The following is a 15,747-nucleotide window of genomic DNA, read 5'->3' on the forward strand; positions in this document are numbered from 1 at the left end:
AAGTTTGGGGGATATAAGAGTGTGGCAACCCAGTAGTCATGATTACTTCGAATTCTGACAATATGAGGGTCATGTTGCAGGTAGTGCAGCAAGAAGGCACTTATGTGTCTTGCGCATCTCGGAGCCCCAAAATTATTTTCCGGGCTAGATGCAGCTAAAAATTATTATTAATTTTAAATCTGGTGGAGCTTAGTATAGATGGCCTAATAGGATCAGTGCTGCACACTGCTACAAAGCCCAAATTATTTTCCAGTCAAGATACAGATAAACATGATTAGTAATTTTAAATCTGGTGGAGCTTATTATAGATGGCCTAATAGGATCAGTGCTGCACACTGCTACAAAGCCCAAATTATTTTCCAGCCAAGATACAGATAAACATGATTAGTAATTTGAAAGCTTAAAACGGTTGGTAGGGTGATTTTAACCAATCATCAAGCTTTTACTCTCCCCAGGATGACACAGGGGTAGAAAAGTCGTTTCGGATCCATGATTTGTTCATCTTTATGAACGTGAGTCTGTCTACATTATCAGTGGAGAGCCGCGTGCGCTTATCTGTCAGCACACCACCAGCAGCGCTGAACACACGTTCAGACAGAACGCTGGCTGCGGGGCATGACAAGATCTCCAAGGCGTAAGTGGCTAGCTCCGGCCATTTATCCAGATTGGAAGCTCAAAAAGAGCAAGGGTCCAGTGACACAGTCATGGCTTCAATGTTTACTTGGAGATACTCCTGTACCATCGTCTCTAGGCGTTGACTATGTGTCAGACTTCTTGTCTCCTGTGGCCTTGCAAAGGATGGGCTAAAAAAGTGGTGAAATGATTCCGCAAAACTGATGTTACCAGCAGATACTGTGGTTCTGTTACGGTTTGAGTGCTGAACACTTGACGGTCCCACAGTTGGCAAGTTGGAACTGTGAGATTCACTACGTGCACCACTGGTGTTTTGTGGAAAAGCACATGTAAGATTCTGCAACAGTCTCTGCTGATACTCCTGCATGCGTGCATCCCTTTCTATGGCAGGAATAATTTCTGCAAATTTACTTTTGTACCGGGGATCTAACAGTGTAGCAACCCAGTAGTCAGGATTATTTCTAATTCTCACAATTCGAGGGTCATGTTGCAGGTAGTGCAAATAGAAGGCACTCATGTGTGTTGCGCATCCAGGAGCACCAAGTCCCTGTTGTGTTGGTGGCGAGGTAACAATCATGCTTCCTTCCTCTGTCCTCTCCCCCCAACCTCGCACAACAGAAATGTGATCAAGGTCTCCCTCATCTGATGAGTCTTCCATCAGTTCGTCCTCCACTTCTTCCTGGGCTCCTGCACCTTCCTCACTAGTTTGGCTGCTACCATGCGCCCTGGTAAAACCATCTCCCCCACCCTCACATGCCTGCCGCCTTGGTGCTGCCGACCGTCTGGACCTTGCAGATGTTAGCCCTTCCGCATACAACTCCTCCTCCTCTACTTCCTCCACCTCCTCTTGTGCCACCACCTGACTCCGAATTCTGTTTAACATGTGCTCCAGCATGTAAATCACCGGAATAGTCATGCTGATAATGGCATCGTCAGCACTAAACATCTTCGTCGCCATTTCAAAACTGTGCAGAAGGGTGCATAGGTCCTGATCTGAGACCACTCCTTCAGCGTGATTTGCCCCACCTCTGGATCTCGTTGGCCCAGGCTATACGTCAGAACGTATTGCACCAGGGCTTGTCGGTGCTGCCACAGTCGCTGCAACATGTGCAGAGTTGAATTCCACCGGGTAGGCACATCGCATTTTAGCTGGTGAAGTGGCAGGCCCAACGACTTCTGTAGAGATGTAAGTCGCTGAGCTGCGGGATGCGAACGTCGGAAGTGAGCACTAGAGATGAGCGTTGTTCTACTCGAACTGTTCGCCAATCTCAAATTCGAGCTGTTTTGGGCGGTGTTCGAGACGTTCGGCGAACACGAACAATTTGAGAAAAATTCGGCTGTTCGAGGTTATGTTCGATAACTGTTCGTGCACCAAAATCATAACTGGATTTTTTCTCAGTAATGATGAAAATTAATGTTAATATGCAGTTTGAGTGTACAGCGGGGTGGGGGGAGGGGCAGGGGATGGATCTCTGCAGGAACAATGAAGATCTCCATTTTTTTTTCTCTTTCCCGCATTTACAGTGGGGAGGTGCAATCTATCAGCCTATCAGCAGCGCACACACGGAGCGAAGTGCTTTTTTTCACACAAGCAAGGGCATGTGTCATTGGCAGTGTATGTCACATGTCCTTGCCCTATAAGACCAAGCCATTTTCCCCGTCGCCACCATTTTCTCACTGCTGCAGCTGCGTGTTAGACGGCACCGCTGTTGCTGTGTGCGCTATACCTTGTTAATTTCAAGCCAATTTTCGCACAAATATACAGATAGCTTGGGAGTAGGGAATAGTTGTGATTGCAGTCCTTTTAAGGACTAGGTTACAGCATTTCCTACGACTTTTATCAGGCAGGTCTGTGCTCTTAAATAGATAGATTGTGGGAGTAAAGACTAATTGTAATTGGAGTCCTTTTCAGGACTAGGTTACATCAGTTCCTATCAGTTTTTGCCAGGCAGGTCTGTGCCAGTGCTGTGCAAGATTTTTTCACAGCATTTGGCTGAATCTAGCAAAGCTAATCCTTTTTGGCCTATTGCAGAGTGTGTTAGTCAGTGGAGTAGCCTATCTGTGTTGCAAGATATACCACCTGTGTATAGAATACCAATTTTTTTACTGCACCTAGTGAAGTAAAATTTTTTGGGTATAGCATCATTCTATTAGTCCATCTATACTGACCTCCATCAGGTTGCAAACTGAATCTAATTTTTTTCTGCATCTACCTCTGAAAAAATATTGGGCCTTCTAGCAGTGTGTGGGACTTTCTCTATTAGTCCATCTATACTGACCTCCATCAGGTTGCAAACTGAATATATTTTTTTCTGCATCTACCTCTGAAGAAATATTGGGCTTCTAGCTGTGTGTGGGTCTTGTTCTATTAATCCATCTATACAGACCTCCATCAGGTTGCAAACTGAATATAATTTTTTTCTGCATCTAGCTCTGAAAAAATATTTGGCCTTCTAGCAGTGTGTCGGACTTTCTCTATTAGTCCATCTATACTGACCTCCATCAGGTTGCAAAGTGAATATATTTTTTTCTGCATCTACCTCTGAAAAAATATTGGGCTTCTAGCTGTGTGTGGGACTTGTTGTATTAGTCCATCTATACTGACCTCCATCAGGTTGCAAACTGAATATATTTTTTTTCTGCATCTAGCTCTGAAAAAATATTTGGCCTTCTAGTAGTGTGTCGGACTTTCTCTATTAGTCCATCTCTACTGACCTCCATCAGGTTGCAAATTCAAAATAATTTTTATCTGCATCTACAGTACCTCTGAAAAAATATTTGGCCTTCTAGCAGTGTGTCGGACTTTCTCTATTAGTCCATCTATACTGACCTCCATCAGGTTGCAAATTGAATATAATTTTTTTCTGCATCTAACCCAGCCAATAGTTTTGGCCTAATACCACAGTTTGGCCACTCAGCTCTGCTCGGTTCCCATCCATTGTTTTTTTGTGCAAACAACTCCAGAGTTGTGAATTAGTTAACCACCAAAATGAGTGGAAAAAGGCCTGCTGCTGGTGGAAAGGGGAATAGGCGTGTTGGGAAGGGGAAAAAAGGTTGTGTCCGTGGGGTAGGTGTTAAAGCAACAGTAACATCTGCAGAAGAAAGACCATCTTCCAGCCAAACTAAAATGTCTACTTCCTTTAGCGGACAATGTGATAAGATCCCTTTCTTACGGCCACGCCAATCGCTACAAATTCCAGATGAGGCACAAAAACAGCAGGTGCTTCAACGGATATCAAGTGCTCCTTTAAGTGGGCTCTCCTCCACATCAACTTCAACATCACAAATACTCCAGTCCTCAAAGGTGTCACCCAAATCGCACTTGCTTCCTCACAGCTCCCAAATCTCCAGCTGCCCGTCTGAGTATGAGGTAGAACAGATGGTTGAGTCTGCAGAGCTGTTTACTCATACTATAGCCTGGGAATCAGAGGTCGACTCCAGCGCTTCTGTGAATCCAGACGAGGAAATGATCTGCACTGATGCCCAGAATCTTTATGAGTCGGATCCAGGACCAGACGCAGAAGGTTCTGACCATAATGTAGACCCTCATTCCCAAACTGTAACTCCTGTTGATGGAGACAATGAGGAAGACGATGATAAGACTCAAACACCTGATTGGAGCGACAACTTTAGTTTTTTGTCAGGGCAGGAACAGGTTGGCTCTGAAGACGACGGGTGTGATAACACACAGGGTGATGATGATGAGGTTGGAGATCCCACTTACTGTCAACCCACAGTCAGCCAAGAGATGAGGTCAGCAGAGGAGGTGGAGGAAGATGCTAGTGACGACGAGGTCAGGTTGCGCCTTCCTGGACAGAGACGTAGTACTGGAAGCACGTCAACAACTGCATCCTCAAACACAACTCTGCCTCTCACCACAAGTCGTGGTGGCTCTTCAGGTCGCATGGGTGCTAAGCCTTGCATAGCCTGGGCATTTTTTCAGATCGATAAAGATGACCCAACTCGTGTTATCTGTAACATTTGTCAGCAAAAGCTAAGTAGAGGCCAAAAAATACATAGTTTGAGTACTTCATGCATGAACCGGCACATGGACATGAAGCATAAGTTGCAGTGGGAAGCTCAGTGTGCTACAATGCGGCCTAGCCGGCCGGGCCAACCACCGTCTGCCATATCTTGTGCATCCGCGGCCTCTTCATCCTCTGTGACTTGGGGGGACAGCAGTCACACCTGTTTTGGGGCGCAGACCTGCCACCTCTTTACCCGCAACAGCCAGCGTGATTGGCAGGTCATCATTTTCTTTGGAGGTGGTAACACCAGCTGGTGTTGAGCGCTGTCCGACATCGATAGCACCACCTTTGGATCAAGGCAACCTAACATGTCCGCCTGCATCTTCCTCACAGACCGGCAGTTTGCCGGGGACACCCTTATCAACCCCGTCTAAGCACAATAGCCAGCCCTCGGTCCCTCAGATGTGGACAAGTAAAAGACCATTTCCTCCTAGCCATGAGAAAGCTAAGAGGTTGAATTTCACCATCTGCAAGCTCTTGGCTACAGAAATGCTGCCTTTCCGCCTGGTGGACACAGAGGATTTTCGAGACCTTATGTCCGTCGCAGTGCCCCAGTACCAGATGCCCAGTCGGCACTACTTCTCAAAGAAAGGTGTGCCTGCGCTCCACCAGCATGTCGCACACAACATCACCGCTTCTTTGAGAAACTCTGTGTGTGACAGGGTGCATTTCACCACAGACACTTGGACGAGTAGGCATGGACAGGGGCGTTACATGTCGCTGACTGGGCACTGGGTAACTATGGTGACAGCAGGACAAGGGGCTGCTGTCCAAGTCTTGCCGTCCCCACGAGTTGTGCGTCAATCCTCTTTATGTCAAAGTTCCTCCACTGCTTCTGCCTCCTCAACCTCCTCTCGGTCTTCCACCTGCACCCAAAGCCTGTCTGGTCATGCCACAAGCTTTCTAACTGCGCAGAAGGGATCCTGCACACCTCCTTACTATGCTGGCAGTAGGGCTCAACGTCATCAGGCGGTTTTTACTTTGAAATGTCTGGGAAATGTGAGTCACACAGCTGAGGAGTTGTGGTCAGCTCTGGAAAACCAATTTCATGAATGGTTGTCTCCACTGGACCTGAAACCAGGGAAGGCCGTGTGCGACAATGCTGCAAACCTGGGTGCTGCCCTTCGCCGGGGCAATGTCACACACGTGCCTTGTATGGCTCACGTGTTGAATTTTTAGCCCACTATCCCAGACTAGATGGCCTTCTGCAGAGGGCACGGTCGCTGTGTGCTCACTTCCGCCGTTCGCATCCCGCAACTTAGCGACTTACATCTCTACAGAAGTCGTTGGGCCTGCCACTTCACCGGCTAAAATGCGATGTGCCTACCCGGTGGAATTCAACTCTGCACATGTTGCAGCGACTGTGGCAGCACCGACAAACCCTGGTGCAATACGTTCTGACATATAGCCTGGGCCAACGAGATTCAGAGGTGGGGCAAATCACGCTGGAGGAGTGGTCTCAGATCAGGGACCTATGCACCCTTCTGCACAGTTTTGAAATGGCGACGAAGATGTTTAGTGCTGACGATGCCATTATCAGCATGACTATTCCGGTGATTTACATGCTGGAGCACATGTTAAACAGAATTCGGAGTCAGGTGGTGGCACAAGAGGAGGTGGAGGAAGTAGAGGAGGAGGAGTTGTATGCGGAAGGGCTAACATCTGCAAGGTCCAGACGGTCGGCAGCACCAAGGCGGCAGGCATGTGAGGGTGGGGGAGATGGTTTTACCAGGGCGCATGGTAGCAGCCAAACTAGTGAGGAAGGTGCAGGAGCCCAGGAAGAAGTGGAGGACGAACTGATGGAAGACTCATCAGATGAGGGAGACCTTGATCACATTTCTGTTGTGCGAGGTTGGGGGGAGAGGACAGAGGAAGGAAGCATGATTGTTACCTCGCCACCAACACAACAGGGACTTGGTGCTCCTGGATGCGCAACACACATGAGTGCCTTCTTGCTGCACTACCTGCAACATGACCCTCGAATTGTGAGAATTAGAAATAATCCTGACTACTGGGTTGCCACACTGTTAGATCCCCGGTACAAAAGTAAATTTGCAGAAATTATTCCTGCCATAGAAAGGGATGCACGCATGCAGGAGTATCAGCAGAGACTGTTGCAGAATCTTACATGTGCTTTTCCACAAAATACCAGTGGTGCACGTAGTGAATCTCACAGTTCCAACTTGCCAACCGTGGGACCGTCAAGTGTTCAGCACTCAAACCGTAACAGAACCACAGTATCTGCTGGTAACATCAATTTTGCGGAATCATTTCACCACTTTTTTAGCCCATCCTTTGCAAGGCCACAGGAGACAAGAAGTCTGACACATAGTCAACGCCTAGAGACGATGGTACAGGAGTATCTCCAAGTAAACATTGAAGCCACGACTGTGTCACTGGACCCTTGCTCTTTTTGGGCTTCCAATCTGGATAAATGGCCGGAGCTAGCCACTTACGCCTTGGAGATCTTGTCATGCCCCGCAGCCAGCGTTCTGTCTGAACGTGTGTTCAGCGCTGCTGGTGGTGTGCTGACAGATAAGCGCACGCGGCTCTCCACTGATAATGTAGACAGACTCACGTTCATAAAGATGAACAAATCATGGATCCGAAACGACTTTTCTACCCCTGTGTCATCCTGGGGAGAGTAAAAGCTTGATGATTGGTTACAATCACCCTACCAACCGTTTTAAGCTTTCAAATAACTAATCATGTTTATCTGTATCTTGACTGGAAAATAATTTGGGCTTTGTAGCAGTGTGCAGCACTGATCCTATTAGGCCATCTATAATAAGCTCCACCAGATTTAAAATTAAAAATAATTTTTAGCTGCATCTAGCCCGGAAAATAATTTTGGGGCTCCGAGATGCGCAAGACACATAAGTGCCTTCTTGCTGCACTACCTGCAGCATGACCCTCATATTGTCAGAATTCGAAGTAATCATGACTACTGGGTTGCCACACTCTTAGATCCCCCAAACTTTTCGATCAACCTTTTCATTTTAATAAAGACCAAAAAAATGGTCATTTTTGAAATTATAAGCATTAGCAGGTTGTTAGAAACTGAAATCAAACAGTTTTCAACTCAAAACTTTATTGTAGGTGATGTTACATTTTCACATAGGACCCCTTGTTCGAAAGGAGCTTCTGAACTCTCTCGTCCATTGAATTTGTCAGGTTTTGGATGGTTTCTGCTTCAATTGTTTTGCATGAGGACAGAATACCCTCCCAGAGCTGTTGCTTAGATGTGAACTGCCTCCCGCCATCATAGACACTCCTTTTAATGATGCTCCAAAGGTTCTGAATGGGGTAGAGGTCAGGGGAGCATGGGGGTCACACCATAAGTTTGTCCCCTTTTATGCCCATATCAGCCAGAGATGCAGATGTTTTATGTGCAGCATGAGATGCCCTATCAGTCTCCATCCTGCCCCATGATCCTGCCCCATCTGTCTCCATCCTGCCCCATGATTCTGCCTTATCTGTTTCCATCCTGCTCAATGATTCTGCCCCATCTATCTTCATCCTTCTCCAAGATCCTGCCCCATGTGTCTCCATCCTGTTCCATAATCCTGCCCCATTTGTCTATATCCTGCACCATGATCCTGCCCCATCTTTCTCCATCCTACCCCATGATCTGGCCCCATCTGTCTCCATTTTACCCCATAATCCTTCCCCATCTGTTCCATGATCCTGTATATGTGGTCGAACATTCAATTACCCCCTATAATGTGACAGCTGGAGCTGATTGTCGTTGGTGCGATGTGAGATGTTAGGTGCTATGGATGATGTTGTTATGCATTGTTACTCACACGCCCGGACTGACTGGCGTGAGCGTGGTTAGTGATCCCACTGGACCATGAACCTAGGAGTGCCTGGAGGGGCGTGACTAAGTATCAAGTCTGTCCGACCAAGGTCGCACAGCGGCTCAGTCGACTCCGTGAACCAGGGAGGAACCGAGCAGAGGGACCAGGTGCTACTCCAGGTCAGACCCCGGTCACAGCTGTTGACCCACACCGGGGAATGCAGGAACAGGCAGGTTAGGCTGGCATACTGACAGGTGGGTACTGGCAGGCACGGTTAGTATACAGACTGGTGGGTACTGGCAGGCACGGCTGGTATGCAAACAGGTGGGTACTGGCAGGCACGGTTGGTATACAGACAGGTGGATATTGGCAGGTAGAAACGCAGGCAGGATAGGGACCAGTACAGACTGGACTACAGGAACAAAGCCGCAGGTGCGGTAGACAAGCAGAGCAGAGCAAAAGCCGCAGGTGCGGTAGACAAGCAGAGCAAAACCCGCAGGTTTGGTAGACAAGCAGAGCAGAGCAAAACCCGCAGGTTTGGTAGACAAGCAGAGCAGAGCAAAACCCGCAGGTGCGGTAGACAAGCAGAGCAGAGCAAAACCTGCAGGTTTGGTAGACAAGCAGAGCAGAGCAAAACCCGTAGGTGCAGTAGACAAGCAGAGCAGAGCAAAACCCGCAGGTGCGGTAGACAAGTAGAGCAGAGCAAAACCCGCAAGTTCGGTAGAGAAGCAGAGCAGAGCGAAACCTGCAGGTGCGGTAGACAAGCAGAGCAGAGCAAAACCCGCAGGTGCGGTAGACAAGCAGAACAGATACACACAAGGTACTTACAATGAAGTAGCGAGTGGACACTAAACTCACAAACAGAAGTACAGAGACGAGTTGGAGTTAGGTGCAGGTTCAGACACAGCAGGAAAAGGGAAGATATGAACATAGAGACAAACAAGTAATGGGCTAGGACACTGTTCAGACAGGAACTGAATCAAGAACAAGATACAGGAAGGAGCCTGGGTACTCAGCCCCCAGGATGGTGGAAACAGACTAAAAGTCACAGATACAGGTAACATGCCTGGGTATAGAGCCCGCAGGGTGGCAGAAAAGACTAGAAGTCACAGATACACCACCATGCCTGGCTGTAGGTTCAGCAGTGATAACCACAGATCTGCCTTCTCTGTTACAGCTGTTAACAACTCTGCAGTGGTGTGTGGTTTGTCCCCTAAGCATATTATCTTCAGCACAGCCTGTTGTTGCTTGGCCGAGGAAGTGCTGCAGTGCTTCCAGCTTCCAACTGATTTGGTCAGGCTGAAGAGGAAGAGGAGATGCAGGAGCTGTAGAATGTGGGAGCAACCATGATTGACCCAGGGCCAACAATCCTCGGCTTTGGGAGGACGTGTTCCATCCCAAGGTCCGACTGGGTCCCGGCTTCCACTATATTAACCCAGTGTGCCATCAGTTAGATGTATCGTCCCTGGCCACAAGCACTTGTTCATTTGTCTATGGTTAGGTGGACTTTCCCTGTAATTGTGTTGTTGAGGGCACGTGTAATGTTCTGGGACATGTGCTTGTGTAAGGCGGGTATGGCACACTTGTGAGAAATAGTAGTGGCTGGGGACAGAGTACCGAGGGACAGCTGCCATCATGAGGATGCGGAAAGATTCTGTTTCCACGAGCCTTAAAGTCAACATTTCAAGTGCAATTAAGTCTAGAAATGTGGCAGTTTAGCGCTGTAGACTGTGGGTGGTTGGCTGCATATTTGTGCTTGAGTTCAAAGGACTGGGGTAGGGAAATCATAACGCTGTGCTTTGACAAGAACGTGGACATGGTTGCTGATGGTGGTGGTTGCAAGTGTGCAATGACAGGTGCAGGGCGGGAGACATTTTCGCCTGTGCCATGGACAGGGGATTGGCATGCATGCACAACAGCGGAATAGGAAGTGGTGTCACCCGCAGATACTGTTTCTGGACTCTGGCGTTCGGCACAACTAGTTAGGTGCTTTGCTGTCAAGTGCCTGATCATGCTGTTGGTGGCCAGGCTAGTAGTTTTGCTGCCCTTGCTGATGCTGGCATGGCAGATGTCACAAATGGCCTTTTTGAGTTTATCTGGACAGTTTTTAAAAAAGAGCCAGATTTTGGAAGACCTAACAGTTGGACTGGCAACTTCCCTCGTGTTGGTGTTCTGTAGGAACAGTAACCCGCCTTGTGTCTGTGATCACCCCACTGCTTGTTCCTGCCTGTTGTGGTGCTATGCTTCCCTTGCACTGTCTGCCCTGTGCTACTGTTCTCGCTATGCATGTCACCTTGCCAGGTTGGGTACTGGCAGACACAGTTGGTATACAGACAGGTGGATATTGGCAGGTAGAAACGCAGGCAGGATAGGGACCAGTACAGACTGGACTACAGGAACAAAGCCGCAGGTGCGGTAGACAAGCAGAGCAGAGCAAAACCTGCAGGTGCGGTAGACAAGCAGAGCAAAACCCGCAGGTTTGGTAGACAAGCAGAGCAGAGCAAAACCCGCAGGTTTGGTAGACAAGCAGAGCAGAGCAAAACCCGCAGGTGCGGTAGACAAGCAGAGCAGAGCAAAACATGCAGGTTTGGTAGACAAGCAGAGCAGAGCAAAACCCGTAGGTGCAGTAGACAAGCAGAGCAGAGCAAAACCCGCAGGTGCGGTAGACAAGTAGAGCAGAGTAAAACCCGCAAGTTCGGTAGAGAAGCAGAGCAGAGCGAAACCTGCAGGTGCGGTAGACAAGCAGAGCAGAGCAAAACCCGCAGGTGCGGTAGACAAGCAGAACAGATACACACAAGGTACTTACAATGAAGTAGCGAGTGGACACTAAACTCACAAACAGAAGTACAGAGACGAGTTGGAGTTAGGTGCAGGTTCAGACACAGCAGGAAAAGGGAAGATATGAACATAGAGACAAACAAGTAATGGGCTAGGACACTGTTCAGACAGGAACTGAATCAAGAACAAGATACAGGAAGGAGCCTGGGTACTCAGCCCCCAGGATGGTGGAAACAGACTAAAAGTCACAGATACAGGTAACATGCCTGGGTATAGAGCCCGCAGGGTGGCAGAAAAGACTAGAAGTCACAGATACACCACCATGCCTGGCTGTAGGTTCAGCGGTGATAACCACAGATCTGCCTGCTCTGTTACAGCTGTTAACAACTCTGCAGTGGTGTGTGGTTTGTCCCCTAAGCATATTATCTTCAGCACAGCCTGTTGTTGCTTGGCCGAGGAAGTGCTGCAGTGCTTCCAGCTTCCAACTGATTTGGTCAGGCTGAAGAGGAAGAGGAGATGCAGGAGCTGTAGAATGTGGGAGCAACCATGATTGACCCAGGGCCAACAATCCTCGGCTTTGGGAGGACGTGTTCCATCCCAAGGTCCGACTGGGTCCCGGCTTCCACTATATTAACCCAGTGTGCCATCAGTTAGATGTATCGTCCCTGGCCACAAGCACTTGTTCATTTGTCTATGGTTAGGTGGACTTTCCCTGTAATTGTGTTGTTGAGGGCACGTGTAATGTTCTGGGACATGTGCTTGTGTAAGGCGGGTATGGCACACTTGTGAGAAATAGTAGTGGCTGGGGACAGAGTACCGAGGGACAGCTGCCATCATGAGGATGCGGAAAGATTCTGTTTCCACGAGCCTTAAAGTCAACATTTCAAGTGCAATTAAGTCTAGAAATGTGGCAGTTTAGCGCTGTAGACTGTGGGTGGTTGGCTGCATATTTGTGCTTGAGTTCAAAGGACTGGGGTAGGGAAATCATAACGCTGTGCTTTGACAAGAACGTGGACATGGTTGCTGATGGTGGTGGTTGCAAGTGTGCAATGACAGGTGCAGGGCGGGAGACATTTTCGCCTGTGCCATGGACAGGGGATTGGCATGCATGCACAACAGCGGAATAGGAAGTGGTGTCACCCGCAGATACTGTTTCTGGACTCTGGCGTTCGGCACAACTAGTTAGGTGCTTTGCTGTCAAGTGCCTGATCATGCTGTTGGTGGCCAGGCTAGTAGTTTTGCTGCCCTTGCTGATGCTGGCATGGCAGATGTCACAAATGGCCTTTTTGAGTTTATCTGGACAGTTTTTAAAAAAGAGCCAGATTTTGGAAGACCTAACAGTTGGACTGGCAACTTCCCTCGTGTTGGTGTTCTGTAGGAACAGTAACCCGCCTTGTGTCTGTGATCACCCCACTGCTTGTTCCTGCCTGTTGTGGTGCTATGCTTCCCTTGCACTGTCTGCCCTGTGCTACTGTTCTCGCTATGCATGTCACCTTGCCAGGTTGGGTACTGGCAGACACAGTTGGTATACAGACAGGTGGATATTGGCAGGTAGAAACGCAGGCAGGATAGGGACCAGTACAGACTGGACTACAGGAACAAAGCCGCAGGTGCGGTAGACAAGCAGAGCAGAGCAAAACCTGCAGGTGCGGTAGACAAGCAGAGCAAAACCCGCAGGTTTGGTAGACAAGCAGAGCAGAGCAAAACCCGCAGGTTTGGTAGACAAGCAGAGCAGAGCAAAACCCGCAGGTGCGGTAGACAAGCAGAGCAGAGCAAAACATGCAGGTTTGGTAGACAAGCAGAGCAGAGCAAAACCCGTAGGTGCAGTAGACAAGCAGAGCAGAGCAAAACCCGCAGGTGCGGTAGACAAGTAGAGCAGAGCAAAACCCGCAAGTTCGGTAGAGAAGCAGAGCAGAGCGAAACCTGCAGGTGCGGTAGACAAGCAGAGCAGAGCAAAACCCGCAGGTGCCGTAGACAAGCAGAGCAGATACACACAAGGTACTTACAATGAAGTAGCGAGTGGACACTAAACTCACAAACAGAAGTACAGAGACGAGTTGGAGTTAGGTGCAGGTTCAGACACAGCAGGAAAAGGGAAGATATGAACATAGAGACAAACAAGTAACGGGCTAGGACACTGTTCAGACAGGAACTGAACCAAGAATAAGATACAGGAAGGAGCCTGGGTACTCAGCCCCCAGGATGGTGGAAACAGACTAAAAGTCACAGATACAGGTAACATGCCTGGGTATACAGCCCCCAGGGTGGCAGAAAAGACTAGAAGTCACAGATACAGGTAACAGGCCTGGGTATACAGCCTCCAGGGTGGAGGAACAGACTAGAAGTCACAGATGCAGGTAACAGGCCTGGGTACTCAGCCCCTAGGGTGGCGGAAACAGACAAGATACAGGACAGGACCTGGCAACTCTGTTGCACAGAACACACTGAAAGAAAGTGTTGCTCAGGCACCTCCTATTGGGTGGAGGGGGTTTAAGTATCCAGTGACTCACAACAATAGGCTGGGTACGCATTAGGAGTGCACACACAGTAACTATGAGAATCAGGCAGTAACCGCGCCGCCACCCTAAGCAATCAGACAAGAGACATGCACACAGCAGGCACTGGAGCAAAGTGTGCAGCCTGGACTGATAGGTAAGATGGCAGTCTTGCATGGTGGGAGGTGGCAAGCCTTGTCAGCATGCCGTCAGGGATGTTACACTCATAAATGCTTTTCCAGATGTGCGTTGGTCTGGAGCGCAGGTGACTCTTTGTGATGATCAATTTTGTAAAGAACTCGCAGCAGTAAGGTCTGAACACAGACGTATATTACACTGCAGGTCTCTTCACAGGGAAGAACTAATCAATGCTCACGTTATATTTATAGAATCAGCTGAGCTATCGAAGGCTTGCGTACTGCAGCTCTCCTGCCGTCTCTCACCTCACTACTTCTCCTGTTCTATGGGTCACATAATACTGGACATTTCTATAATATATTATACATGTACATTATTTACTGGTCAATAAGATTCTGACTGTAACAATGATTAGGTGACAGCCAAAAAATAAGGAGATGTGTTCCCATACTGGGAGTCGAACCCCGGCCACCTGCGTGGAAACTAGGGATGAACCTAACCGCTAGACCATATGGGAGAAGCTGTAAATATGCAGCACCAGCAAAGAGCTGAGAGGCCTCAGATCCAACCCAGGACTCAACCTGTGGAGATGAAACAGGAGTCGCTGTACTTTCTTATTCGGACTCCTCTATTTATGTATCAAGCACAAATAATGACGGCCGGTGCTGAAGTCCCACATCACAGGCTTGTGCCGCCCATCACTTCATGTATCTGACTCGCCCCCAGGGCAATGGGGTACTCGGGAGCCAGGCCTATGGATGCTGGGGGGGGTATGTCACAGTGGCTGACCCAGGGCGGTCAAAGGGGATTGTAACTTGGATAGAAAATAAAAATAAAGTAAATAGTTCGTGACGCCACCTGTGGTACCTGTTAAGTTTTACCAGCGCTGCTGCAGACCTCCGGTGGGTGATGGGATGGCAGCTGAGGTGTTTCTGCTCCCCACAGGTGGAGCAGGCCCCCGGGGCAGTGTGGAGTTTGATGGTGGGTGGTGATGCTGGGACTTGTAGTGCATGCGGGATGGCACAGCAGGAGTAACTGGCAGAGAGAGGGGATTCGCTTCAATACCTTTACTGGTGCGGATGTCAGGTACGGTCCAGGGTACTCAGTAGAATGGGTGCACTTCAGGACTGCTCCCCAGTGAGCAGGTATAAAGCCTCCTGGTCCGTGTCTGACTCTCTGTATGCTCCTGGCCAGCCTGCAACTGGGCCTAGCTTATGTGTCGTGCTGTTCCTTCACCTGTCGCTTTGTAGTGGGACCTTCTGCTGGCAACCACTATCCCTGGTCGCCGGGGCCTTAGTGGTTCCTGGTCCTGTAATGGGTCTAGCTTCAGGTCTGCCAGGGACTTGTAGTCCTCCTGGAATGCCGGTGGTCCTTACTGGGTATAAAGGACCCTGTAGGCACGGACCCGGTGTCCGGTTTGTATCTTCGGGGTGAGCCTATGATGATCCTCTGCCCCTTTCAACTCCTCTCTCCTCTCCTCCTTGCCGTCGGCCAGACTCGGGGCCCTCAGAACTCAGCAGCAGACGTGCTGCGTCTTCGCTGCTCTCAGCGTCAGCATGCTCTCAGACACTCTGACTCTGTCTGACTGACTGAACTGCCTGGCTCCACCCTCCATATATATATGTCCCTAACGGGCTCCCTCTGGTGGTGTGAGGTGGAAGGGTGGAGGTGTTTGTATGTAGTGAGGGCCTCTTGAGGAGAAGTTCGTCCATGCACCCTGGGTTCTGTGGTACCTGTGAACAGGTGCCACATATCTCCCTCCCATCACTGGTGTAGATCTGATCTTCTTGAGATGAGACCCCAGATCTGCTCCTGGTTTATTACGAGGTGCGGCGGTTCTTACTGCTGGCAGCTCCTTATTATGACTGATGAATA

The sequence above is a fragment of the Phyllobates terribilis genome, unplaced genomic scaffold (assembly GCF_046119375.1).
Source record: "Phyllobates terribilis strain yellow unplaced genomic scaffold, ASM4611937v1 Scaffold_3__8_contigs__length_932513732, whole genome shotgun sequence".
Lineage (NCBI taxonomy): Eukaryota > Metazoa > Chordata > Amphibia > Anura > Dendrobatidae > Phyllobates > Phyllobates terribilis.